At 37.0% G+C, this 27,535-nt stretch overlaps 1 protein-coding gene across 3 annotated transcripts in view; it reads left to right on the top strand.

The window, feature by feature from the left end:
- LOC135074046 (beta-arrestin-1) overlaps positions 1 to 27,535 on the top strand; it is a 105,912-nt gene that overhangs the window by 11,041 nt on the left and 67,336 nt on the right. The gene's annotated exons all lie outside the window — the stretch shown is intronic.

Here is a 27,535-nt window from a genome sequence, read left to right as displayed (position 1 = left end):
TCCGTGCGAATAAATCAAAAATATCGAAGGCCTAAACGCCTATTGACCGTTGTTACAGCAATTTCGTTTTCAATCTCGTTCTTTAACAAGGGTCGCATCGTAGGTACACACCTGAAGCTGCCGTGCCTAGGGTTGCCAGGTCCAAAAACAAAAGCCGGACTCTGTGCTTCATTTGGCCGGACATTTTACCCTAAAAGCCGGACATGTGACAGGGGGTCATAGTCACGACACGAGTGAGTACGATCATCATCAGTTGCCCAACATCCTGATGCGTGCGCTTCGACTTTCGCCTGGTGCGGCAACCAAACAAAAAGCCTAACAAAAGCCGGACCGGCCGGACAAGCCAATATTTGGCCGGACAAGACCGTAAAAAGCCAAACATGTTCGGCTAAAGCCGGACACCTGGCAACCCTAGCCGTGCCGGTCTCCTAAATCATTGTGTTAAGTAGTGTATGTAACATTCGGAACGAACGCTAGTACCTACCTACACAGTCCTATGTATAGTTGTATAGCTTTCCAATGTAGCATGAACTACTCGTAACTGTAAAATCTAGGATACTGGCATGACATGCAAAGTGGAATTACATAATATTTTAGGTCTAATATCATTGTAATAAAACCATTTTGCTATGTGTATTTTCATTGGGAAATTGACGAACGGCATTAATTTAATAAGTGCAGTTACCTGCAAGATACGGTCCCAACTACATTTATTTGCGTAACAAGCTTCTTAAAAATGTAATAACTTTACCAAACGGTGTATTTTTACACATAGGCCTGGCCTCAATACACAAGGGAACTGGTAAGCATCGCACGTCCTTTAGTACGTTTTACCTTGGTTCGTAAAATGCTGACGTCAAATACGACTCGCCGCCGTCTATTACCACTTACCAGTAATGTAGTACATTTTAAAGAATAGAATAATACCTAGTATTTAATTTTTTAGCGTTATGTAAGAGTTGCATCTCATTGTAAATAGCTTGGAAGAGCAGTCACCCGGCAAGCGAAAGATCGTGAGTTCGATTCCCGCCTTAGGCAGTTCGATTTTTTCCAGCTATTTATAATTTACAAACGGTGTAATATGTTTATTGCCTGTGGCGCACACGCCTTTGCTGTTGCATTACAAGTCACTTACTCATCGAATGCGTGTGTCAGGAATATTAAGTCAACTGAGTACTTACACGATCCCTTTAAAGAATCTGCTCAGATCTGCCTGCGTAATAACTAACTTGAACTTCAATAAGTTGTACAATTACACAAACAATCATTCTATTCATATTATGTTCAATACTACTGTGCCCGCGACTTCGTACGCGTGAAAATAGTTTGAATATGCCCCGTTTTTGCAACATTTTTCTTTACTGATACTTTACTTTATAAAAAATAAAATACATATAGTTAAAACGCCTGTGATGAAGATACTTCTCAATAAAAGCAAACTGATTACTAAGAAAGTCGACTTGCAATAATATGTTAAAAGTCAAAATATATTGAAAAATCTGGTGAATCAGATGCGCCTAAGCCGGCCTGCCTATCTTACCTTGACTCACTCAATCGTTAAGTTCCAGTAAAGATTTTATCGAATGATTAGTCATGCATGTTGATAGTAAAGGATTTGTGCTTTGCATGAGACAATACTATAACTTGCATTGAAATATAAACCGACGTGTTATTGATAATAATCATGTCAAGTAAAACTATCTTATTTTGTTCTTAAACGTATTGAAACGTTATTTTTCAAAGCGATTTTCTCTTGTCGCTATAGATTATTTTTTGAGTGTTTTCCGCCAACCCACCCGTGTTGCCTCACTTCAGCGCCTCGAGATCATAATCTTCTACTTAGTAGATTAAGATACCGTCATGTCGAGTCGTTTATTAAATTATTGCCAAGTATTAAACATGTCTCGGGGGTCCAAACTTGAAAACGATATCTTTTTCGTAGAGCTGTTTGTTGCCTAATTTTTGTCCTACTTATTATTAAAATTAACTTCATAAAACCTGTATTAATTATTTTATAATACTTTCTTAAGGCCTAAAAATATACCAAATGCCGAGTTAAATAATTATTCACATTTCCTTTTAAAGGACATGATATAGATAATAAACGAAGCGTGAATAAAACTGAAGTCATTATTTATCCTCGATGAAAGAAAGCGGAAAACGAGGCTCACTGAGTAAGAAAAGTGACCCGACAGCCTAACAACCTGGTGGCCTTTTGAGCTCCTTTGATAGCGAGAAGCCTGGCCACGTGCCGCGTCACTCCCATTGTGCGGGACCTTTGATCTGACTTTACGACCTGGCTGTAGCGAGTATCAACATGCGAGATGGACGCCTCACAAAACAAAACGAAACGACTCTTGTTTAAATTCAGCTTTTTATTTGCTTTTGCCATCTGGCGCCGAAAACGTTAAAATAGCGTGTTTGTTCGTAACTCGAATCAAAATACTTCCGAGATATCCCGATTTTACAAGGCTTTTATGGTCCAACGTGTTTCTAATTGAAAACCACGAACCCGTACCGTGAAAATTTAACAATCAAGACCCTTACGAATGCCAATAATCACAAAACGATCTAATGTCGAAGAATCAGCCACTACGAATACCAGATGGCCGATACTGTCGACTCATGTTCACATTCTGCATTAATTCCCGAGTTATTTGGTCTCTTCGTGAGTTGTGGTAATTAAAGTCGAAACGTTTCAAGTTCTGAAATGTATTTTAGTTGGTAGGTACGGTGACTAGCACCTAGTAGCAAAGCCATTGGTAACGCAACGGTCCATGACTCGTGGGTCCCGATCTCTCTCAGTCGAAAAGAGGGGAGCCTCAACTGCGGGTCATCAAGTATGCATGAGCGACGTTTTCCGTTCCGGCGGGTTTCATCGTATCTAAACTTCATTCAATCCTACGTCGACCGCTATTGCTCTTTGCTACCTTTAATCATCGCCATTGCCAAAATCAGTAATGTGTTACAAATCGACCTTGGTGCCTTCCTGATATCGTACCTATCCTATAAATATACAATGGAGTAGAGTGCTATGAAGAATGCGCTCTCAACCGAAAACAGATAAGCGTGTGCTCACTCGGTCGGTGACGTCAAGCGGCGAGCTCGCGCGTTAAAGAACTCCATAGAATTTGGAATTACATTCGAACCATTGTTTATTTTACGAGTTCTGTGCCAACCATAATAAGCTTTCCAAGAATATTTGATCGATGGAATATCTGATCGGTGATCTATTTGACGTGGTTATAAACTGAAATGAGTTCTACCGTAGACATGCTATGGGCAATCGTTCAATTCACGTCATTGACCGCGTCGCGGCTTCGGTGGTTTCCCCAGGATAGATGTGATATGTTTAGATACTAGGCATTTACCATGTATCTGGTAGCCAGCTTTGTCAACCGACTTCAAAAAAGGAGGAGGTTCTCAATTCGACCCGTATGTTTTTTTTTTTTTCTATGTTTGTTACGCGATAACTCCGCCAATTATGAACCGATTTGAACAAATCTTTTTTCGGCGTATAGGTAATACCTCAAGGGTGGTCCCATTTAAATTTAATAATAGAAAAAACAACCCCCAAGGGTGGAAAATTGGGGATGAACTTTTTTATACGCAATATCTCCGCCGATTATAAATCAATTTGAACGATAATTTTTTTGTTGAATAGGTATTATCAAAAGGGTGGTTTCATGCGAATTTGAAGAAAATATTTCACCCCCAAGGGTGGAAAATTGGGGATGAACTTTTTTATACGCAATATTTTTAATTTTTAGTTTTTTTTTTGTGTTCACGCATTTGAAGTCGGTTTTATTTTTTTTAAAAGTTATTTCTATGACGCGTTGGTCGGCTGTACGAAAAATTGCAAAAAGCGTCGATATCGTCTTCGACATTATCGTATCAACGAAATCAAATATTTATGTAAGTTATCAAACGTTTCACGAATTACTTACCTTAAAAAAATCAAAGTCAAAAAGTTTAAACATTGACCGAAAGATTGTGTAAGGTATAGCCGGACAAACTTTTACGTGTGGGCACTCATGAGCGACCTTTACGCTGAAAACTTTTCTGTGAAATTTTAAACCTTAATAAATAATGAAAAGGGGTTTGTCGGCAACTCATTTGTTTTTCTTTGAAGAAGTACCTAACTACTAGTAACCTCGTTTTGCGTTCACTTCAGCGAACTCGTGACGCGGGCGGGAGTTGTTTTTAACATCTTCGGTCTTATGACGAATAATTATTAACCACTTTACCTATTACACTATTTTATAACAGTAAGTAAATACATTTTCAAATAATTTTAAATAAATAAATTATGCTTCAAATTCTAAGAATAAAAGATGATATTGTTTGTGTCCTTCTTTTTTTTGTTGTGAATGTGAATTTTTATGTGGGCGGGGCACATAGCTCGTAGAGACGATGGCCGTTGGGGCAGGAAAGTTCTCGAGTGGCGACCACGGGCTGGAAGACGTAGCGTGGGCAGGCCTCCTACTAGGTGGACCGACGATCTGGTAAAGGTCGCGGGAAGAGCCTGGATGCGGGCAGCACAGGACCGTTCATTGTGGAAAACCTTGGGGGAGGCCTTTGTCCAGCAGTGGACGTCATTTGGCTGAAAAGAAGAAGAAGAAGAAGTGAATTTTTAAGGATTTGAAGAAAGGATAGCAGAAAAGGGTAACATACATTGTTTTTTTCTCCGTTTTTCTAACAATAAAAACCTAGGTAGATTCCTATTTACTTTGGTTAGGCTAGTTTAGTGAATATTTCAATAGTGTTTACTTACACTATTGTCTCTAGCTGATTATGAACCAATTGCTAAGACTGCGTTATATTATTCAAACAATACTGGTATTTTACTATGTAGTAAACCATCTATGCTAATTATAAACCAGGAAATAACGTGGCTTTCCTCCTATGATAACTTGATACTTTTTGTAGTTAAGCCACAACCTGCGTCATTCATTATTAAATAATGATTGACTCAATGGTTTGGTATTATTGTAACGTTGCTGATCCTGTTATACATATTATTATATTCATTGAAGTTCTTTTTAACAATCATTAGTTTCGATAGGAATTAACTGGTTGGTTATTGAGTTAGGTAATTACACTTGTATGAAGACAAGAGTCCACAAGATGGTAAACATATCGCCCTCCTAAAGATACTATTGCACTACATTACATACATGTGTGTGTAAGTAGATGCTAGAGTCGGACGGAGGCGAATTGACGGCGACGACGATCACAATTCACAGCACAGAACAGCCGTTAGAGTCGAGCTTGCTGCCGTTCAGCATAGCAAAGGCGTTTAAATCAAACGTCCACACTAGTGAGCGAGTAAAAAAATGACGCCCCTAACGGAAACTATCAAGAACTAATTATTTCTTAACGCGCTCACTAGTGAGGACCTTTGATATAAACTCAGCCCTCAGGGCTACTCCGAAACGCTGTTTACGTAGTTTCGGGTCTATCTGTCACCGTCACACATGCTGGCATCTCGCTTTGCGTGAGAGGGGTGCCAACATTCGAAACTTCGAATAACGTTTTTCAGAGTAACCCACCAGGCTCTCTCGCGGACCTTGGCACTGGCGCGGGCGCACCTGCCACCCTTAGGTGCCATCTGCCCTGTTTACTTAACGTGTTGTACTGCGAACCGCTAAAACAGGGTTTCTCAAACTTTCGGTTCCACGAACCCCTGTTAAAATTTACTATTGAAGAAAAGAAAGGAAAATATGGTTTTAATTTCAATAAAAGGTACCAAATAAAGTGCCAAATGTCAGTTACAATTAGGGAATGCAGAATCGGTTCTGGTTTGAGGAACCGGGTTTTTCGGGTCTGGTGGTCATAAGAACCGGGAGCCCCGGTTTTTTCGGTTCTTTCGGTTCCAAAAAAACAATATTTTGATGATGTTTTTTTTATTGAAATAACACTTCTTTGAATAGACTAGGAATAATCAACAAACATGATTTACAATATTTTTCTATTTTTACTAAATTCTACTCCCAAAAATAAAATAAAAGTAAAATAATTAGTTTTCAATTGAGGTACCACAATCAGTCTTTTTCATCCAACTTATCGATATATTTGACTATTTATATATTGACTGTCAGATGCAAAGCAAATAAAGGAGAAGGAGTGTTGCCAACTCTCACACAAAAATATCATCATCATCATCATTTCATTTTAAACCATAGGATAGGACGTCCACTGCTGAACATAAACCTCCCCCAATGCTTTTCATGTTGATCGATTGGTAGCGGCCTGCGTCCAGCGCTTCCCTGCTACCTTTATGATGTCGTCGGTCCACCTTGTGGGTGGACGTTCCACGCTGCGTTTTCCGGTACGCGGCCTCCATTCCAGGACCTTCCTGCCCCATCGGCCGTCAGTTCTGCGTCCGCGTCGGGCTATGTCCGCTGAATCCGCTGACATAGAAATGAGGAGATCCGTAATTGAACTAAAGTCGCTACTTTAGTTCATTTACGGATCTCCTCATTTCTGATTCGATCTCGTAAAGAAACACCGAGCATAGCCCTCTCCATAGCACGCTGTGCAACTTTGAGCTTCTGTATAAGGCCTATAGTGAGAGGCCACGTTTCCGAGCCATAAGTCTTCACTGGTAACACACATTGGTTGTAGACTTTCGTCCTCAGGCACTGAGGTATTTTGGATGAAAAGATGTTGCGTAGTTACCCGAACGCTGCCTAGCCGAGTTGGATTCGACGATTGACTCCCTTTTCGAAATTGGACCTACCTAGCTGGATCGTCAACATTCTCGAGGATTGAGCTCCCAACCGAAACTGGGTAGGGCGCAACATGGACATTGGACATAAGCTTTGTTTTGTCCATATTCATCCTCAGGCCTACCTGTTAGGAAACTCGATTAAGGTCTTTGAGCATTGTGCCAAGATCTTACAACGATTCTGCCATGACCACAATCAGTATCGTGGGCAAACCGAAGGTGAGTGATGTACTCGCCATTAATGTTTATGCCGAATCCTTTCCATTCAAGGAGTTTGAAAGCGTCTTCCAATGCAGTGGTGAACAGTTTAGGAGATATAACATCTCCCTGCCTAACGCCTCACTGCAGAGGAATCGTCCTCGTGCTCTGCTCCTGTACTCGGACCGACATGGTGGCGTTTTTGTACAAGCACTTCAGCACCTCGATATACCGATAGTCAATACGGGACCGCTGAAGAGACTGTAAGCACTGCCCAAGACCCGAACGAATCGAAGACCTTCTCATAGTCTACGAACGCCAAGCATAGTGGCAAGTTATACTCGTCATTCTGTATAACCTGTCGCAGCGTAAGCGCAAACAAAAATATGCCAGTGATTTTTAAAAATTGTAAGAAAAATGCTTAAAATATTTACTTATCTCATAAAAAAAACAAAATACAAAACCAATAAGTAGGTAATCTTTATTAGTAGCTAATCTGATATCTTTAGGTTCTCTATACGTTCGCAATGTTCTTGTTACGACTCATGCCTAATACCTATAACAGATTTTTAGATAAATATGCAAAACCCGAAAGTACCGAAAGAACCGGGTTTTGAATTTTTAAAACCCGGTTCTTAAGCTGTCGAAAAAACCCGGGTTTTCCCGGTTCTTTCGGTTCCGGGATTACCCGGGTACAAACCCTAGTTACAATATTAATGTGATTTTTTTCTTGTAGCCAATGGAGTCAATTTTTCCACCATTACCTACCACCTACCGTCGATTGGCGAACGGGTTTGCGTACACCACTTTGAGAAACCCTTTTTTTTTTTTCGGGGAAAAATGCATTGAATTGCATACCTACCCTACGGGAACAGGGTAGGTTATGTAGGGCTCACCAAATCAGAAGGACAAGGCATACCCACATTACCCACTAAAAGACCTCGGTGCTCCGTCATTCGCCTTAAGTGGGAAGGAACTGTGGGATTCCGGACAAAGTAGGGTTTCTGATTTCTCGACCTATTTTTTTTCTCGAGTTTCGGGAATTCTCGAGGCGAAAGTCTCGAGTTTTCTCGGGTCTCGAGTCTTTTAATTAAAACTGTTGAAATCGGTAGAAATTTAATAAAAACACAGGTTTTTTAATCTAATATACCTACTTTAATGCACAACAATCAATATTAGAATTTAGTACCACCTATTTTGGTAAGGAAACAAAGAAAAAATGAAATCTTCTTTCATAATTCATATTAACTAATAATCATAACTTAGTTATTAATCAAAGGAACAAAAGTCATAAAGTCGCGTGTACTTTAAGGATAAATAACAATAAAAAATCTGGAGCTACAATAGGCTAGATTCCTAAAAAAATTTTTTTAGTCCGTCATGTTTAATATGAAAAAATATTAGACACATATATTTTTATTTGTCAATCTAACAAATAATTACATAGTTATGGTGCGTTGAAGTTCCGCACGACGTCACAACGTGCGGCACTTTTATGCAAGCATTGACGTCACCCTCTCGTCAGGCCTCTTCTTATGAACTTTGGCGCGCTTTATCTCTTTAATTCGTTAGTTTGAAAAAGTGAAAAATACGTGTAGAGTATTTTTTGATAAGTTAACTGACGGACTAATTAAAACTCTTGCTTTTTGACCCAGAAAACATCCCTATTGAATCACTTGTTTTCCAAAGGACACAAGTCCAAATAGCAAAATTACGATAAATAGTTTTTTTTTATAAACAAAAAAACACTTACTTACTAAAGCTACTTTTTAATATTTTTTAAAATTTCTTTAGGGTAACGACTTGAATTTTACGAGGAGGCACGACTACCTAACCTAAAAGATAGTTAACAAATTTTTCAGTCTTTAAATCAGTCAGAGTTAAATAAATAGGTATAGCATAATACTCGTAGATAAACATTATTACTTAGTTTCGATTGAGATCATTATTGCAAATCAAATCAGTTAAAAAAGGAAGACTAGGCCAGTCTAAAAGCATCGTTAACCTATTAAATAATTAAAAACTTACTTTTATCTAAGAAAACAGGCTTTCAAGAATATTAAAGCTTCAAAATCGAAACTCGAGAATTCTCGAGCTTCGGTAATTTTTTTCTCGTCTCGAATGAAGCCAAATTTCTCGAGTTTTCTCGAGTTCGAGAAGGCTCGAGCAGAAACCCTAGGACAAAGCCTTCACTACCACAGTCCCTCCCGGCGATTGCCCGCCTACACGGCGGGCCCTACAGGCCCCCCAGGACAGGCCCCCCAGGACGGGGGGACTTTGAGAAACCCTGCGCTAACACCGCAAACTGCTTTCATGAGCGATAGCAATAGGGCTAAAAATGTGTAAATATACGCGAGGATACAAGTACGATAATGGACACACAATAAGGTTAATAAAAGACTCCGTGTTACTGTTACCACACTGTTACGCAAGCATTCACCCACACTGACACTTTGTATGTAAACGCACATATTCACGTACAGTGCAGGTAAATTATTGCTTGGAATGTTTGCGTGTAGTATGTTTGTTTAAAAGTGTGTAGCGCTGAATAAGCCAGCCTAGCTATCCACTTCGTACCTATTATGTTATATAATGCTAGCTTTCCGCCCGCGGCTTCGCTCGCGTGAAATTTTTATGTCACAGAAAAACCTTAAAGGGTGGCGCCCCTGCTCCCTGTTTAAAAAACCGGCATAAAAAATTTCCTATGTCCTTTCCCGGGACTCAAACTATCTCTACGCCAAGGAAAGTTTTTGAGTGACGACCACGAGCCGGAAGACGTAACGTGGGCAGGTAGGACTAAGTGGACCGACGATCTGGTGAAGGTCGCGGGATGTGCCTGGATGTGAGCGGCGCAGAACCGGTCTTAGTGGAAATCCTTGGAGGCCTTTGTCCAGCAGTGGACGTCATTTGGCTGAAACGAACGAACGAACGAAATATACTGGAAATCTGTTTGGAATTATAGTTTGCTGTGGCTGTGACCATTATAAGTTTCGGGTCGGCTCAACGAGTGGAAATTTTGCATGAGTTCTCGGGGGTTCCGTGGTGTTTATGTAATCAGCTGGTTAACTAATTTGTGGTACTGAGTGATGTATGTACCTGCACCCAACAGTACACTCTGATGACACTAATGCATACGGTATGCCAGCTCGACTGAGACCTAATAACCGCATTGTTTCACAGGTTGCTTCTTTCAAATAAATATAGTAACGTTTTTTAATTAACTTACCTATATTGTTAAAAAGTTGTCAATGACAGATAGATAAACTATGATTAAAATCACATATTTTATGGCAAACATTTTCTTAAGATTAAGATGTTACAGATTACCATACCATAATGAATTCAGTAGCCAAATGTGGTTTTTAGTTGGTATGTAAAATTGTGTGCATTAGGTATGTGTTGTTGTGGCTTATAATATCTGAGCATTTATTTACGTTTATACGAAGGCTATTCAAATACGGTCTACAATTTCTCATTGAAAAAAGATATGATCTACACACAAATAAATGCAATAATCATGCTTCATTGACTGGAGTATTGTACAATACACCATACTTCACCATAGATAAATTGCCACACAAGTTTTCATTGAACTGGTTTTCCAATAAAATTCTACCTATAATGTGCTGATAAAACAGTGTCGAGTCAATACAGACCTTTAGGGCTATATTTCACCAGGACACCATGGCGGCGAAACCAGTCGCGGCTACCGACAAAATGTATGCAGTTCTATAGAGAGTTACTCACCTGGTGTCCGTTTGGTTGCGCAAAGCTGCATACATTTTGTTGGTAGCCGGCGACTGGTTGCGCTGCCATGGTGTCCCGGTGAAATATAGCCTTTAGTTATCAGGAGTCGAGATCGCCGTCATGCGTTGACATGATAATTATCATTGTTCCACAGATATGTGCAGCACGATGTGTCCACAGTAGACTTGGATGTAGTGGGTTCTTAGTATATGAACTGGGTTTATGATTTTAAAGGGTCGCGTTCCATTTCAAACTAAAATAGAAAGATACGGTTCTTAACGCGACATTTAAGATGAGTTTCTTTATGAACTGGATTATTGTGGCAACCAAGCCTGAAAAGCGTTTGTTCATTTGCTGCAAATGCACTATTTTTAGTAATTCAATTATCCTTGTTCGTCTGAGTTTCTAATCATGTACGATCAAACATAGGTAGGTACATCTTTATATTTTACGCAAGACAAATAACCCCCGAATTTGCTGCCTTAGCCTACTGGGCGGTAAATTCGCCCACATACAGAAAGAGTTGAAATTTTTAGGTACAGTCGACCGCACGTCAACGTAAGCACTGTGGTATCTTACGTAGTTGCGATAAGGGCGACTTTGCAACGAAAATGTATAGTCTGATGTGCTATCGTCTGAACTTTCTCCTTATCCGAATTTATACCTAACAGATCTTCATTAAATCAAGGCACAATGCCGATCTTTTTTTTTTTTTTTTTTCAAAATCCGGTTGCTATTTCTTTGATGCTATTTGTTCGTTCTACGCTTCTTCTGGGATTCGTTATTCGTACGTCCTTTCCAGTATAAGCGGGATAGTGAAATTATGTTTCTAACCGCAGTGCGATGCACTCTCTGCATTTCTGCCCCCCAGACAAGTGGCAAAACGTGACAGTTGTAATGTCGGAAGGCCTTAGAACCGGCGTTTGTTATTTGTATGGAGGAGTTACATCGCTCCGTGAACGTGTGTTCAATGCCTGGTCCGAGTGTCACTTGTTTCTCGGCGACAGACACGTGAGTATACTGAACCTATCCCTCATGTGAATATTGTCCATCCGTGACGCAGGCGCTAAGCTATATTTATTTCAATAAATTATTCATGAGGTACGGATGGCACGAGTTGTTAGCGTCATAGCATTGTCTGAATATGGATAATTACGTGTGAGATACAAATGATTTATTACTATCTTAGTCGTGCGCGCGTGGTATCAAATTTCAATTGCATCGGACTGCCGATTCAAGAATCAAGAAACGCTAGTCCAATCTCCGTCGACAGCTGAAAGGTTTATCAGGGACATTAGTAATTAATTTGTTACTAATAAAACCTTGAAAAAAGTAGTGCTGTACTTCTTCTCATTTAATGCAACAAAAATAGACTTAACCACTTGATTTACAAAGTCAAAATATTTTTCAGACACCTTATTACGGCGCCCCTACTAACTGACTACAATGTAATGTAGTAATAAAGGTGCAGTCCTGTTGTCCCCCCTGCTTGGCCCCCCTGGGGGAGCCAACAGGATTTCGAAATCCTGTTGTCCCCCCTGGCTAGGGGAGACAACAGGACTAGATTTTTAATAAATGATTTGAGGACTGTTGTCCCCCCTGGCAAAAAATATTTAAAAGCCATAAATTTTTATAGCATAATTTATGAAAAACTGAAGTAGGTATTTGACTGAATGCCAAATTGCCAAACTGAATACCTAAATGTTTGTCAAGTAGGTAATAATTACAATTTTGATAGGTATTGGTGCCGGCCGGTATTAACTAACACCTACAACCTTGAAATTTGGCAGGTAGGTTCCTTATAGGGTGTAGACGTCCACTAAGAACGGAATTTATTTATTAAAGGATAGAAAATAATATGTAGGATAGAAAAAATAAATAATATGACGAAATCGCGGGCGGCTGCTAGTTGAATCACTGTCACTGAGCAAGTCATTTGTTGAATATTATGATTAATTTAAAATTATTCAGTTTTAGCATCCTACCTACTAATGTCGTAAGTAAATGCGGAAGTTTGTGAGTACATGGATGTTTGATACTCTTTCACGTAAAAACTTTTAAACGGATTTTTACTTACACTTGATAAACTTTACAGTAGATAATAAACTTTATAGCTTTTGCCTACGGCTTTGTCCGTGTAAAATTTTGTCTGTCACAGAAAAAATATAGAGCGCATCACTGTTTCAAAAACCGGGATAAAAACTGTCCAACGACTTTTCCCAAGACTCAAAACTATCTAAATATCAAAATCGGTTCAATGGTTTAGGCGTGGGATAATTCATAACGATCTGTTAAAAGCAAGTAAAGCAGATTTTGAAATAGTCTAAAATAGTACCGGTACCGCAGAATAATCTTACTACCGGTACCAAGAACTTATATTTTTTTCGTTATCCAAATGTTAATTATTAATTATTATTTGACATACGTTTAGGTATTCAGTTTGGCAATTTGGCATTCATTCAGATACTCCAGTCCTTTTTATACCTATGTTATAAAATTTTATGGCTTTTAAATATTTTTTGCCAGGGGGGACAACAGTCCTCAAATCATTGATTAAAAATCTAGTCCTGTTGTCTCCCCTAGCCAGGGGGGACAACAGGATTTCGAAATCCTGTTGGCTCCCCCAGGGGGGCCAAGCAGGGGGGACAACAGGACTGCACCATAAAGCAGCCCTTTAGTTACATTCCAAGTAGGTTCACTTGAGGGGTTATTGTATTGTCCATTTGTCACCCTTTTGGACGCTCACTTCAGGATAATTTCAGCCTTCTGCACTACCGCAAGAACAAACTCAGTTATGCGCTAAGTACTGCATTGGTTCCTAAAGTGGGGGGCTCGGGCCATCTGTGTACTTAATTATAAAAAACCTGCGACCGCTGAGAGAATGCATTCCAGACTTCTCGATACGACCATTAAATAATCTTGAATAGAGGAGGGTGGGGCGCGGAATTTTTTGTATGGTCGAAAGGGGGCGCGTCTCAAATAAGTTTGGGAACCAATGCGCTACTGTATGCCTGTAGTATGGCCACGTGTATGTTTCTATGGTGCGTCAGTGCTCGTCAGGGCCTACGGAATGTTACGTGCATTACATACAGCCCAGTGTCGGCCCGCGGACGTTTGCATTATTCATCGTGTAACTACATAGTCCTTTAGCTGTCATAGATCTATGGCGCACCAGGCTCAGAGACGTTTCTGAAGCAAAATATAGGTGACCTTCACATTCTTTAATTATTTCCCTTACGTGCGACGTGCGAGTAGCATGGTATTATTATTATCTACCAGGGCATTCACGAGCTTTTTCATATTTGGAAGTAACAAACCCATGATTTTTAGTACGAGAGCCCACGACCAAAATTTTTGTCTCATAGCAATACGGCCAAAACCGCATCAAATCGATAGATACGATTATCCTGAACTCGAAAATACCAATATCAGACATTTTCCGCGTAGCGTTTGATCTGACCGAATTTTCAAAATTGTCAAAGAATTTTACCGAACTGCATCATAGCAATATGTCTGATTTGCAGACTGTAGTTGAATGATAGTTCTGAGATACCGGAAACATTATTTTCAGACGTTAGTGGTGTAGCGCAAACCCGTAAAATCACTTAAAAAAATTAAAAATGAGACAAAAAAAATGTCTCATAGCAATACGTCTGAAAATCTTTTTTATTAGTAAATTTTGGTTATTTGATGCGAACAAAACAATTTTCAGACGGAAATGTGAACGCATTAAATTTTGAGACCGTTTTGAAAATGTTAACAAATTTTACCGATCGGTATCATAGCAATATGTCTGAAAATTGTTGGACATGATAAAATAAGTTGTCCACATGTGCAAAAAATTTATATCAGACAAATTAAGTGTAGCACCTTCTCTATCATACAACTTTTTGATACACTTAAAGTGTCTGAAAACCGGTTTTTGGTAATCATGGCAGCAATACGAAAAGTTGAAAAAAAAATTTATCTGTATTGCTATGATACAGGTCGGCTAAATTTGTTGACATTTTCAAAAATGCGCTCAGGCTATATGCTACGCGCAAATTGTCTGAAAACAAACTTTTTCGTAATACAATTATAAAATCTATGTACATTTTCACTATCAGACGTATTGCTATAATACCGACTGTCTTTTTTTTTTGACACAGCAGAAATGGCCTCCCACGCAGTTGCTACACTTTCGACCGTTACTACACACCTAGTCGGGTTCAGAATCATACAATCTAACGATTTTATAGGGTTTTTGCCGTATTGCTATGAGACATGGTTTTGGTCGTGGGCTCTCGTACTATTTAGTTTGTGTACGAAATGCGCGTGTTATTACAGAATCTTCTATTGTTGCCCCCACATACAAGTGCCCTTCCCTTCTTACAGCTAACAACTAGGCGACCATCAAGTTGCTCGCTCTTCTACCTTGTTTGGGTGAAACATTTCTGAGGATGTGTTGGGAGCTTTTCCCAAATCCACCATGGATGGTTGAGTGACGTTTATGGGTTCCACAAGACTAAGTATCACTTTCTGAAAGTTACAAATTAAATCTTCATAAAGGGGGGCCAAAAAGCTGTCTTGAGCTATTGGGTAGATGAAACACCATAGATAGACAATCAATTCTATGAACATCTATAAAGGTTAGTATAAACTAGAGCATTTTCTCGAGCATTTCTATGTAATGTAACGTTCTTACAAATGGTTCAATACAGGAAAAATTTACGACGTTTGGTTCGTGAAAGGGTGATACAGTAAAACATATCATAGGGCGGCTCGTTGTTATGTTACACGTAAATGCTCCACCTAATCTATACTCACCTTAAGAAATATGCTTCATTCTAGGCCTGATAAATAAATACTTTTCAATTTACTGTAAATCAATGATATTATATAAAAACAAAAGCAGATATGTTATAAGCGCTCGCGCTGTGAATACTCAAATACGTCCCAATTGGGACGTCTTGTGTTTAGTCTTCGTGTGGCCTGCGTCGTGCGCAATCGCGTGCGTGCCACACCGTAAGTTCCTGTGTTCTTACCAAAATAAATAAAAAATGCCATCGTGTGTGTACCAATTATGACTCTAAAGTAAACAAAATACAAGGGATCTCTTACCACATGTGATTATGCAAAATTATTTAGTATTTATATTTTCAATTATTTATGCAAACAATCAAGACGCCATCGCGCCATGCGCCATGTTCAAGTTAAGAAAGAGAAAGCGATCTTGTTTTGACGTTAGAGCGATAAGGATGCGTGCGCTGCGGACATAGATTAGTTAGTGCAGAATCGTTAAAACTATAGCTATCTCTTTCATTTGCGTGCTATTTCGTATCTTTTGTTTCACTTATCAGTTACATTTGTCAATGTGTGCAATTTGGAATAGCTCGGCACGGATTAAAATAGTAATTTCTATGAACGTAACATATCTATAGTTCTGTAATATCATTGCTGTAAATACAGCAAAAAATATATGTGTAAAATTAAATATGAAAATTTGTTACACGTTCGTCTTTGTTATTTTGAAGGTCAACAAGGCCACCACTTTGTTATGATGCATGCAGTTTCGTTTTGCGCAACATGTTTGTTCGTAGATTGCCCAAGTTACTGTCAAATTATAGCAAGCCATACGCATACCATAGGCCTCTGAAAGACTTCTATGCCTTTATTTGCGAGAAGTCTCATACATATTTGTAGTAAGTAAATGCTTATTGAAGACGTACATCATATCCGTAAAATGGTACCTATCACTGTTACGTTACAACTGGGTTACGTATTATATTTCTGACGTGTTGTTTGCCAGAGAAAAAATTTTTGAATGTTATCTTCTCAAGGTTGTTATTTTACAATACAGTTTGTTATTTTAAAATTTCTTTGATTTTTAGTCTTAAGCTCTGAACTGCTTCGAGTTAATACTGGTGTTTCCACTTTGTTTAGGATCTAATGAATTAAAAACACAACAGGATTAAGAACACGATAATAATATAGTTTTGTTATGAAAAAGCTCGGAGCACGTTTTCTCTCTAGGGATTTTATTAGTACAGAAGTATATGCACACGCGTACCTGTGTCATGGCAACACAAATCGGCTTGCTTATTTATTTCCGCAGAGAACCCCAAAGTCAAGGTACCATTAGTTTCAATTTCATTGCCCCCTGGGAGTGCTAAGACTAGACACCGTAAAGTCTATGTTACATTTGGATTAATTAATAAAAATTTAAATAAAATAAAATGTAGACTGTAGTTCTTTATGTGAACTAAACATAATGCTGCTTTTACATTATGCGGAAATTAGCCGAGTCAAGTCAAAAAAACAGAGGAGTGGGGATGAAATTCATTCATAATTCATCCCCACTCCTCAGTTTTTTTGACTTGACTTGGCTAATTTCCGCGCAGTGTAAACGCAGCATAAAATATTTACAAAGTCATAGTTTCAATGTTATGATGAACATCTTTTTGTTACTGGTTCATGACAACAACTATATTCCGCGGGTACAAAAACGGAAAACAGATTTTTCAGTATGTAGTTTTTTAACGAAATCTATTCGTTTCGTGACTCAGGCGATATTCTATTAGATTTGCCAAATATATAACCTTTGAAACTCCATACTTGTAGAATTTCTGTATCATCCGCCCATCGCACCGGTAACAAGTAATGAAGATCTAATAACGTACGCGGGGCGAACACCCACCGCACACATTTCTATTGATCCAATCTGTTGCCATAACGAATGCTATTATGGCGGTAAAATTTCACTCGACTCTCAAATGGTTAAACTGTCCCATGATTTTTCTCTTTTTTTAATACTTGTAGTTTTTCTTTTCAAAATGTTGTCATGTTATCGTCAAGAATAAGAGCGGCAAAAAGTTACAGATTTTTTTTAAAGATTCCACGGGGGCGCACGGTGGATCGAGCCCATACAAGGTGTTGGACATGGTGCTTTAAATGCAACTACTTAAAACAAGATTGATTTGCATATAAATTGAAAGATGAGACTTCATTCTATCAAATATCACTAATATCAAGTCATGATCTACTATCATAGTTATGTGGTGCGACCGTAAAGTGAACAAAGTCAAAATCATGGATTTTCTGACTTCTGTTTGTATTGTCAATTTATCCAATTTCGTTCACTGGTTTTATGTTATTACTTATTAATGTATTATCTTATACCTTTATCTTAATCTGTGTGTTAAAATGAGTGCCTAAAAAACTTCTAGCTTGGCTATTTTGACGTATTTTTAAAAGGTATTTTTTTTAATGAAAACTGCGTGTTTTAGTTGACATCTTGGGCGATCTTTAACAAACCATGAATGAGAGATGATAGATGACAACGTGGGCGATATTATTACTCAGTTTTTAGACCCTTATTCATCCCTATTTTCGAGAAAATCACAAAAAACTAAATAAAAGCGCCTCATTTTTCCGCATAGCAAAATTAACTTAGGTAAAATTCGTTACACTAAAATAATGTCAGGTAAACCAAAGATGTTTATTTTGGTTTATGAGTTGTTTATCGTGTGCAATTCAGTAAAAATTCTCATTAAAATGAAAAACCTCAAGTCAAATAGAGATTTGTATGCATTATTAAAAACCACGATGAAAGATCGCGCTAGTTCTTTAGCTAGGATACTAGAGCTGTTTTCGCATACACTCTCTTCAGATAAACAGAGGTAAGTACTAACGTAGTTAATACTTTATGAACATAAAGAAATACTATAAAACAGATATAGTAAAAAAATCATATATTGTCATCATCTCAAAAGATTGTCGTTGAATTTAGTACATACCATACATACATTTTGTATGTATTTTTTTCTTCATTTATGATTGTGTTAGGTAGGTACTGAGTTACACATTTTATTTATCAGATAACTATAAAAAAAAAACAATAATTTCATTGACATTGTTTGTCGCAAGAAGAAGTAGTGTCATTATAATGAGCACCAGTTTTTAGCTACAAACGTAGATTGGCTTAGGCAATCTGTTGATTGGAGTCAGTTTTGTAGTCCGCTAAGTCCCTATAAAATTGCATTAGTATGTATCTAACAGCTAACAGAATATAAAATCAAGCTCGACAAAATCGAACAAAGTGATTGTGTGCAATGAAAAATCAGGCGTTTGCAAAAACATTTCTTTCATAAGTTTAACACTTAATGAGAATAAATTTAGAGTATTGTTAGATTATGTATCTAACAGTTAACAGAATATGAAAACAAGCTCGACAAAATCGAACAAAGTGATTGTGTGCAATGAAAAATCAGGCGTTTACAAAAATATTTCTTTAATAATTTTAACACTTAATGAGAATAAATTTAGAGTATTGTTAGACTATGTTACTCTTTAAATATGGAAACAGACCAAAATGAGTGAGTATTTGCTTTTAATTGAACAATAAATACAAGTTTTTCATCACTATATTTTAAGATTTTTTTTCACTTATATTAATTGCCATCTAATAAGTAAAATCTATCACATTAGAAAGATAAACTTGTCAACCTTACACTGTAAAAATTTGAAGTTACTACGTTGACGCAATCTCATTTTATTTTAAAAACACTGAGTAAGGAAGCGATGTCCAACGCTTTGTATGGGCTCGATCCAGTGTGGGGCGTGGCGCTAAAACGTTCCGATTCCTGTAATACGAGGTTTTTAGCAACAGTAAATTTAATTATTAACTGGTGGTAATACCAGGCCTGTTCATCTCCGCGAGTTTACATCGAAAACAAAACACGCACGATTGCCCCCTACAAGAGTACTATTCGACAAGGCCTCACATACGAGCGAACATTGACTCACGCACGCGTATTCTTGTGTATGATGGAAAAAAATAAAGAAAATGGTGTACTAAATACTGTGCAGTATTTAACTGCCTAAATAATAATAAAAACACAGAATGTACTTTTTTAAGTTGCCTCAAGACACTGAGAGGTAAATAAGTAGTTAATATTATTCATGATAATGGACATGGCGCACAATTTTTGTTGAAGATGCCAAAAAAAACTACAAAAAATTAGAATGAATACTGTATTTTTACTTTTTTCATATCTTTAAAAATGACTGAAATATATATTCAAGCTCAAAGTGCGCTCTTCCGCTAGGAGCGATTTTCCGCGCGGATTTTGAAAATGTGACGTAGTAACATGAAAAGCTGCATGTAAGATATTATCTGTGTACAATGGTTAGAATGGTTAGTAGGGGAGCCGAAGCGGGGATTTCGGGACTTAATAAAGAGTGGCAGACTAACATACAAGGAAATACTTTGTACCTGGTTGATTACCTTTAAGTATGAATTTTTGATATAAAACGGCATTAGTTCTTATGCCTCTCACCCAAAAAATACCTCAATTAAGCCCAAATTTGAGACCGCAGCCAAACTTTGAGTGACGATGGAAACTAGCCTAGATGGAGGACACATGAAATTGAACTTCTGCTTCTTCATTGATAAAGACTTATCATTTACCATACCTTATCATTTTGTATTCCATTTTCAAGTCACTTTTTTTTCGCTTACTGTTTAAACAAAACGTGGGATTTTTTTAAATCTCAGGTCTTTTGAACGCACATCTGAACGATGTCTGGTTTTAATTTCTTCAGTTACTCCGTGACCATGGCGCTTGCAACAGTGCCGAAATATTGTAAACTCAAAACTAAGGTACATGGTAGCAATCCCGTCAGTAATAATAATAGGAAAATGCCTTGAAAAATAAGTAAATCGTATATTACTTTATGTAACTAATTTTATTATGTATCATACTTATAACTAATCACTTCATTCAGAACTAGAAAACGATTCCAAGGATTCCACTTTTCTTCAATAGATGATCAAGATAAAGAGGTATTTATTATAAATTGCTCTTCCACCATTTCAATTATTCTATCTTACATCTTACTTGATGAAATCTTTTTCAATTTTATTTACATGGTCATAACATTTTCACCATTCCTCTGCACCAATTTGTGAGGTACGTACACCTGAAATCCCCGATAAAGCAGCTATTATAAGAATAATATTAAAAAAAACCCTCCTTCTGACGCAGTTAGGTAATAAACTAAATGTATCCAATTTCACTCCAACTTACTGTCAACTCAACGACGCGCTTTAAAATCAAAGATTGACTTTGAATTATGCCGTATTTTACAATACACATTGAAAACAATATGACTTGCTTGAGCTTTTTCGACTTTTTCACAAAAATAACAAATAGGCATGAAGAGATTACAAAATTTCTGCAGCGACTGACAGTTCACTTGATTTACTTTGACAGGTGACAATAAAGCCATAGACATTTGCCATATTATGAAAGACACACTTTTCCAATATTTTTGTTTGCCATGAGATTCTGGTACACCTATACCTATCAATTAATGAAAAGATAAACTAAACTTTTTCAGCACAACGAAAATCTGCTTTGGCGCGTAGCAATGCAACGTGACAACTGCAGTTCGGACTTCTTTATGCGTCCACTACACATACAATAAAATTCGAACTATCGCACATTTTTTCTTTTTAATTCTAATTCAGTAAGAAATTTTTTTGAAACCTTCATTCAAAATTCAAAAGTTATTATCATATGACAGAACTTATGACCAGACTATGTACATTGAATAAAATATTTTTCTTTTTATCATCAAGCTTAGCAGTCTAATAAGTTACTATGACACTCGAGTTAATCCACATTCAGCACCATAGCCTCCCCTTCTACAAGGTCCTCTACAAATGTCAAAACGTCACTTAACCCTTTTAGCACCAGTTCTTTTGTTTTTGAGAAGATGTACCCAAATTTTTATATCAATTTAATTATAGTCCAGTCGTTTGGTACAAATTAACGTGGTTACCTGGAAAGTGTTCCGGGAGTTTTGAAAATTGGTGATTAAAATAGATTTCGCTATGCTCTCTGTTAGTTAAGTGTGATTGCCGCGCTCGTTGCGAAATTGGAAAAATGCTGCCTTAGAGAAGATTTTTGATAGTTACATTCTTTCCTATTTCGTCGTTACAGCCAAATGACGTTCACTGCTGGACAAAGGCGAGAGGCCTTTGGGTTTTCCATAGGTTTTTCATAATGAACAGTCCTGCGCTGCCCGCATTCAGGTTCTTCCCGCGACCTTTACCAGATCGTCGGTCCACCTAGTAGGAGGCCTGCCCACGCTACGTCTTCCAGCCCGTGGTCGCCACTCAAGAAATTTTCTGCCCCAACTCTGTCTGTCTCTACGAGCTATGTGTCCCGCCCACTGCCACTTGATTTTAGCAATTCTGCTCGCTATGTCGGTCACTTTGGTTCTCCTGCGGATCTCCTCATTTCTGATTCGATCACGCAGGGAAACCCCGAGCATAGCCCGCTCCATCACCCTTTGGGTGACCTTGAGCCTTCTTATGAGGCCCATAGTAAGCGACCACGTTTCAGAACCTTAAACTTTCCTATTTATTTCACGACTAGCTTTTGCCTGCGGCTTCACCCGCGTGAAATTTAGTGTCACAGATCGGCATAAATTATAGCCTATTATGTTAATCTGGGTTACAAACATAACAATAATATTGTACAGTTTCAACAAAATCCGTTGAGTACTTTTTGCGTGAAAGAGTAACAAACCTGAGACACAGGAATCTTCCTAGTTCAGGTATCAACCCACCAACATTCTTACTTTTTGTTTTTCCTGATTGTTTGTTATCATAATATTATCTGTTATATTGGTGAGAAATAAACATTACTTTACTTTATTTTAAACTTCCAGACATCCAAACTTTCGCATTTATAATATTAGTAGGATACAATTATGTAATGTAGAAACAAACAAGACAAAAAAAATGTATACTTCAGCAACGCGAATTTTTTTATACTTCAGCATATTTAGGACACCCGGCAGCGTGTCCTGCCATGATCAAAGAAAAAAGAACTCGCAATTTAGCAGGTACCTTAATTTGACTGTTTCACAACTCTGAATCTATTTAACTTATATTACATGAAATTTATCACATTTATCAAAGCTTCTTAGCTTGTCTATGTCCCAAAAATTATAAAATGAAAAAAGTAGTTGTCAAAAACCTTTTTAAGGCGGATTTTTTTCAGTAAGGCGGGCGCGCGCGCGTCTATAAACGAGGTCACAAAATTCGGAAAGAACATAGCTAAATCTATTTATTCACCAATTTTCAAAAATTCCGGAAAACTTTCCAAGTAAAATTAACAAATAACTGGACTATTTACTCGTTATTGAGCACAGAGACACAAACTTGGTTATTTTTCCAGAAAATTTATATTTAAGTGCATAAATGTAAAAATGGCTTCATAGTGCACAAAATTGGCAATAGGTGGCATAATAATGGTTACTTTTTTAACGCCTAGTTTGAAATGTGATTGAACGATGACAACTAACAACAGTTGTCAGTTAGGTAAAATTTTATTTTAGTTGGAAAAAGACAAAAAGTGGTAAATGGGTTAACGTGCGGGGGCAGCAAAATCATGTTGTGACGTCACGCGCGAATATTGGAAATTTTTGAAAATTTTAAAATGTCCGTAAACTTCTCGAGGCTCTATCTTCGGTAATACTGGATGGATCGAGGTGAAATAAAAACTAGTGTAATGTGTGTGATCTAAACTTTAAATTAAGTCATAATTTAACTTAATATTACAACTTATGCGTGTTGTCCATTCATGCTAAATCATGTATTTCCTCCGCCATTTTCTGCAGATTGGCACCTCACGTCACATCATTTTACCGAAGTCAGCCCTATAGCTTCGGCGCAGTACCGATCACTGACGTTTGTCAACAAAACTTCTGACAAACTTGCTTGACTCTTGAGACAAGCTAAATTACACCATATTGTTAATGACATTGAGCATACATTTTTTTAAATACCTTCGCGAAGTAAAACTTCTGTACGTAGTACCAGGCCTGTTCATCTCCGCGAGTTTACATCGAAAACAAAACACGCACGATTGCCCCCTACAAGAGTACTATTCGACAAGGCCTCACATACGAGCGAACATTGACTCACGCACGCGTATTCTTGTGTATGATGGAAAAAAATAAAGAAAATGGTGTACTAAATACTGTGCAGTATTTAACTGCCTAAATTATAATAAATCACAGAATGTACTTTTTTAAGTTGCCTGAAGACACTGAGAGGTAAATAAGTAGTTAATATTATTCATGATAATTCATGCTAAATCATGTATTTCCTCCGCCATTTTCTGCAGATTGGCACCTCACGTCACATCATTTTACCGAAGTCAGCCCTATAGCTTCGGCGCAGTACCGATCACTGGCGTTTGTCAACAAAACTTCTGACAAACTTGCTTGACTCTTGAGACAAGCTAAATTACACCATATTGTTAATGACATTGAGCATACATTTTTTTAAATACCTTCGCGAAGTAAAACTTCTGTACGTAGTACTTATTATTATTCTGTGGTAGTACTTATTATTATTCTGTGGTAATACGTTCTATTCAGAAGAACGGTAGTACCAATTACACCATTTAAACAAGTTAACAATACGAGTATAGAAAACAACATAAATCAGTTGCGATTATTTTCACAAAAGTCTGAGTTTAGACATTCTACGTGTAATAAACTACTCCAAGTTTTAGTCTGTATTGCTAGCGGTTAGTCTGTCACATTGAGAACATTTGCGGAGTAGAGACAGGATCTTTAAAGTTATGAATGAAAGTAAATAATATTTCGTAAAGTAACTACATAATTGACACACTTAAATTGTTGAGTTGAAACCAATATTAGGCACCCGAAATAAGACGCAAAAACGATCCGTGGTGTAGCGCTCACGTGCCGACCTATATCGCCGTGGAATGTTGATTGCGTCTCTCGTAAGAGCTGTAAACGTGATACAAATATTTTGTTTTGTTTGCCTAATTACATAATGTTGGTCTTCATGTGTTAAAACAAGAGATAGAGACAGTTTTATTTATTTGAAATGTATTATGTATGATGATATGCCCAACTCACAAGGGGTAATTCTTTAATTCAGGTACACGCGTGTTAGGCCAGTAGAATTATAATTAAAATCGGATTTACTCTACAAAAGGTTTTATTGGCTTCATTTGTTGCACAATATGACTATTCTATCTTCTAAGTCCCCTGGCGGAGTTATGCTTATGGTGGGGGCTGAAAATGTGTCGCAAACGGGGTACCTGAACAATAAGCCTACGAAAAAGAAAAACCTAATGTATGAATGACAAATTATGCATTACTACCAGGCCTGTTCATCTCCGCGAGTTTACATCGAAAACAAAACACGCACGATGGCCCACCTACAGGATACTATTCGACAAGGCCTCACATACGAGCGAACATTGACTCACGCACGCGTATTCTTGTGTATGATGGAAGAAAATAAAGAAAATGGTGTACTAAATACTGTGCAGTATTTAACTGCCTAAATAATAATAAAAACACAGAATGTACTTTTTTAAGTTGCCTCAAGCCACTGAGAGGCAAATAAGTAGTTAATATTATTCATGATAATTCATGCTAAATCATGTATTTCCTCCGCCATTTTCCGCAGTTTGGCACCTCACGTCACATCATTTTACCGAAGTCAGCCCTATAGCTTCGGCGCAGTGCCGATCACTGACGTTTGTCAACAAAATGGTGCTTGACTCTTGAGACAGGCTAAATTACACCATATTGTTAATGACATTGAGCCTAAATTTTTTTAAATACCTTCATGAAGTAAAACTTCTGTACGTAGTAGGGTAAACCACCCAATCATTGGCACTCTACCAATTTATTGGCATGCTCCAGTTTTTTAAGAAAATTAAGATTCTTTGTAGCCAAACCTTATATTTTTTGGTAGAAATTGAAGAGTAATATCATTTATTACTCAACTGGCTACACACGTTTTTTATTTTTTCAAACATCGCGGCGCTTCAACCATTTGTTTGACAAACCGGGACCTGTGCGAATAAAACAATCGAAATATTCGTTTTTTACTAAGGTAAGAGCTATCATAATCTTTTTAAAAAATGCAAATCTATTTTGTTGTTCTTATACATAATCATTTTGTCTTATTATTGAATATATTAACTGCCTTTTTAAAACATTATTTTATAATTTAACCGCCAACTTTTAATTATTTGTAGTATGCCAACAATTGGTATGCGTAAAATCTATTTATCCATTTTATTGGCACACATGCCAATAAAAGGGTATTTAAAATAATTTGAGTTTATTAAAAATTATACATTGTTTGTCTCAAAATTGAGTTTAAAATTGCATTTAAAATATTTTCTAACGTTTTGGATACACCAATCCAAATGTTGGCCCACTGCCAATTAGATAAAATCCATTTATTGGCACGGGTGTCAAACATTGGTTAAAAAGGTGCCAATAAAAAATATTATCTTTTTAGCCACTTTCAAAGCCTTTCAAAGTCTTATTCCACTAATCCCCGTTGACAATCCCCGTCAACGGGATTAGTGAACTTTTTGTTCATTAATCCCCGTTAACGCCAATGGAGTTTATAATGGGGATTAATGAACTAAAAAGTTAATTAATCCCCAGTACTTTAAAAATAAAATACTAATGTAAGAATCAGGTACCTTCTATTTATTATTGGATAAGAACTCACTTATTATTTTTATTATCAAATTAAATTAAATTTAAGACTGATTACAATACTTAAAAAAAATTAACACTTACCTGATTAACCAAAAGCACTATGGATATTGAATCGTTATTTCTCATTCATCATTTAAAAGAAGATGGAAACGATTACATACAAATTTGGCCCAAAATGTAACAAGATAAAAATGGTGTAAATTAATAGCTTTGTAATCAGGCTTAAATTTAATTAAATTTGATTATAAAAATATTCAATAAGTGAGTTGTTATCCAATAATAAATAGAAGGTACATGATTCTTACATTAGTATTTTATTTTTTAACGTAGTTTTCTGAATAAAGAAAAATAAAATAAAGTAATGGGGATTAATGAACTTTTTAGTTCATTAATCCCCATTATAAGCTCCATTGACGTTAGCGGGGATTAATGAATAAAAAGTTCACTAATCCCCGTTGACAGGGATTAGTGGAATAAGCCTGTGAAAGGCTTTGAAAGTGGTGCCACGGTCTACTATACAATTCAGATTGAAACATCCTGATCATCGCTCTAAGACCGGTCCGTTCACAGTTTTAACTGACGAGGAAGAACAGCTTTTTGTTGACTGGATAAAATAAAAATCAGTAGCAAAACAGGATTTCCGAAGAGAAAAGAAGATTTGATAAAAGTGGTTATGGAAAGTTTAAAACCATATTTAAATATAAGCGTTTGAACTGGTATGGTATGTTCCTATACAAAAAAAATGTTACTTTTCTTTTAACAAAGGATTTTATTTTGTTTATTTCTATCATGAATCTCTTTAAAACCTCTACATAAGACCTAGCAGCTATTTTTCAGTCTTGCGAGAACAGTGCCAATAATAGGTAATTATCACTGCCAATAAAAGGTTTGGCTATGCCAACAACTGGTATTTTGAGGTAATTTTTTAAAAGGTACACTATATTGAATAAATGATTTAATTTATTAATGATAAATACTTTATAATATTCTGCAAAGATTAAAAGACCAATATAAATGTTTTTATCTTTGATAAAACATATTTTTACATGTAAATTTTACCGGTTTTGTGAAGTAGCTGCTTAAAGTGCCAATAATTGGGTGGTTTACCCTACTTATTATTATTCTGTGTTACTACTTACAGATAGGATGTGGTTTTATGTTATTATGAGGGTAATCAAAACAATACATTTCATGCTTATTTATTTTAGCGTAATGTATTTTACTTGTAAATTGTAAATATTATTGTTTATTTGTTTCGTTTCACTACCTGAACTGTTGAAGATAGGTTCTTGAGTCTTA

The sequence above is a fragment of the Ostrinia nubilalis genome, chromosome 1 (genome assembly GCF_963855985.1).
Source record: "Ostrinia nubilalis chromosome 1, ilOstNubi1.1, whole genome shotgun sequence".
NCBI lineage: Eukaryota > Metazoa > Arthropoda > Insecta > Lepidoptera > Crambidae > Ostrinia > Ostrinia nubilalis.
The sequence above is the reverse complement of the archived record's forward strand: the minus strand, read 5'-3'. Positions and strand labels throughout refer to the sequence as shown.